This window comes from Arachis hypogaea, chromosome 19 (assembly GCF_003086295.3).
Source record: "Arachis hypogaea cultivar Tifrunner chromosome 19, arahy.Tifrunner.gnm2.J5K5, whole genome shotgun sequence".
NCBI classification, from domain to species: Eukaryota; Viridiplantae; Streptophyta; class Magnoliopsida; order Fabales; family Fabaceae; genus Arachis; species Arachis hypogaea.
Window position 1 is genome coordinate 130,137,716 of NC_092054.1, and position 2,767 is coordinate 130,140,482.

Here is a 2,767-nt window from a genome sequence, read left to right on the forward strand (position 1 = left end):
CCTTCCTTAGATTAAGGAGGGAAGCAAGAGGAAAGAGAGTAGTTGGTGCTGAGGAAGAGGAAGAATATTTTGAACCAGATATGGATGAAAACATGGAGAACCATCATGAAGAAGAGGCTCACAACCATGGCAGAGAGGGTCTAGCAAATCATGTTGGGCAAGAGAGAAGAGTTCTGGGTTCTTACATCAACCCAAACCTAGGAAACTGTGGGAGTAGCATCCAAAGGCCAACCATACATGCCAACAACTTTGAACTAAAGCCACAACTCATCACCCTTGTTCAGAACAACTGTTTATTCGGAGGGAGTGTCCAAGAAGACCCCAATCAACATCTAACCACCTTCCTGAGGATATGTGATACTGTGAAGTCTAATGGTGTTCATCCTGACACCTATAGACTACTTCTATTCCCTTTCTCACTCAAGGACAAGATATCTAAATGGCTGGAATCCTTCCCAAAGGAGAGTTTAGCAACCTGGAAAGATGTGATAAACAAATTCTTGGCAAGATTCTATCCTCCTCAACGGATTAACAGGCTGAGAGCTGAGGTGCAAACATTCAGGCAGTAGGATGGTGAGACTCTATATGAAGCATGGGAGAGGTTTAAAGACCTGACAAGAAGGTGTCCACCAGATATGTTCAATGAATGGGTGCAGCTACATATTTTCTATGAAGGCCTTTCTTATGAATCAAAGAAGGCAGTGGACCATTCATCCAGGGGATCTCTTAACAAGAAGAAGACCATTGAAGAATCCATAGATGTCATTGAAACTGTAGCTGAGAATGACTACTTCTATGCTTCTGAAAGAGGCAACACTAGAGGAGTGATGGAGCTGAACAATGTGGATGCACTGCTGGCCCAAAATAAGCTTATTACCAAGCAGCTGGCTGACCTTACCAAGAAGATGGAGAGGAACCAAGTGGCAACAATCACCAACTCATCAGCAACCCAAGAGGGAGTGAATGCTGAGGCAGAGGAGGAGCAAGAACAAGCCAATTACATTGAGGAACCAAGTGGCAACAATCACCAACTCATCAGCAACCCAAGAGGGAGTGAATGCTGAGGCAGAGGAGGAGCAAGAACAAGCCAATTACATTGGAAACTTACCCAGGTAAACCCATGATCCATACTCCAAAATCTACAACCCTGGATGGAGGAATCACCCAAACTTTGGGTGGAGAAATCAACAAGATCAAAACCAAGATCAGAGACATCACAACCCCAACAACCATGCAGCTCACCAACATTTTACACAAAGATCATATCAACACCACCCTAACAACAGCTCTCCACATCCATACCAAAACCAGAATAACCAAACTCACCCCTCCACTCTCAACTCACCTTCATCTGAAGATAGACTCTCCAAAATTGAGACTATGCTTGAGGGCATATGCAAAGAGATTCAAGATAATAAGGTATTCAAAGAGGAGGTGCGAGCTAGCATTAAGAACCAGGGAGACACCATCAAGAGGCTGGAATTTCAAGTGGGATACTTATCTGAAAAGATTCCCAAACCTACTGATAGCTTCCCAAGTGACACAGAGAAAAATCCGAGAGGTGAAGCAAAGAAAGTCAGATGGGAAGATTGCAAGATGGTTACTACAAGTAATAAGGAGACTGAGGAAAAGCAAAACAAGCCATTAGAACAACTTGGAGAGACATCAGCAGAGAAACAGGAAAAAGATCACCAAGAACCCAAAACTTTACAAAAGGAGCTGACACAGAAGGAGCTGCTAAAACTCTATGCACCTTTTCCCCAACTACTCAATGGTGCTGTAGAGAAGAGAATATACTCAAGGTTTCTTGACCTATTTGCATCCCTCCATGTAAACATACCATTCATCAAGGCCCTCCAACAAATGTCCTCATACATCAAGTATATGAAGGAGCTGCTTACCAGGAAAAGCTCACTCAAGGGAGGACAAACAATAGTGATGAATAAGAAATGCAGTGCTCTCATTCAACCAGAGTTGCCTATAAAAAGGAAGGACCCAGGGAGTTTTCACATTCCCTGTGCAATAGGAGAAACACGATTTGATAGAGCACTCTGCGATTTGGGAGCAAGCATCAACTTAATGCCTTTATCCCTTATGAAGAGGCTGCAGATCAATGAGATAATGCCCACAGATGTAGTCATCAGGCTGGCTGACAAAACTCAAAAACAAGCAATAGGAGTGGTGGAAAACGTGTTAATAAAGGTTGGGAAATATTTCCTTCCCACAGACTTTGTCATATTGGACATGGAAGAAAGTCACACTCACCCAATCATATTGGGAAGACCATTCCTAGCTACAGCCAGAGCACTCATAGATGTGGAGCGAGGGGAGCTAATTTTGAGGATCCATGATGAACATTTCAGCTTCAATGTCTTCAAACTCTCACAAGAAACAGATTAAGAGAACAAAGAACCAAGCAAAGATCATAATGAGATACCGAGGGAAGAAGCAAGCACTGAAGCACAAACAACACCTCTGGGAAACCCCTTAGTTGATGAACAAGGAACTCAGCAGCTGTCACAGCTCAAGGAAAATAAGGAGGAACCTAAACCATCAGAGTCATATGAGACCAGCAACAAAATTTCCTTAGAAGAGGAGGTCACAAAGTGATGCCAGGGCATTTTGGCCAGTTTCACTGACCTTTTCTCTACTGTTTTTAGGGTAGTTTCATGCATTTACTTAGAAAATAAGCTATTTTTGGGTAGATATTCACTTACATCTTGATTCAAGCATACATTGTGTACTTTACATGATTTCATGAGGATTT

The 2,767-nt window shown here is 42.7% G+C and overlaps 1 non-coding gene across 1 annotated transcript; it reads right to left on the minus strand.

Annotated features, from left to right (window-relative positions):
- Positions 1-533: 533 nt before the first annotated feature.
- Positions 534-640, minus strand: LOC112781787 (small nucleolar RNA R71). The gene has a single exon (XR_003192546.1). It is a non-coding gene; the product is annotated as a small nucleolar RNA R71 (small nucleolar RNA).
- Between the last annotated feature and the right edge of the window lie 2,127 nt (positions 641-2,767).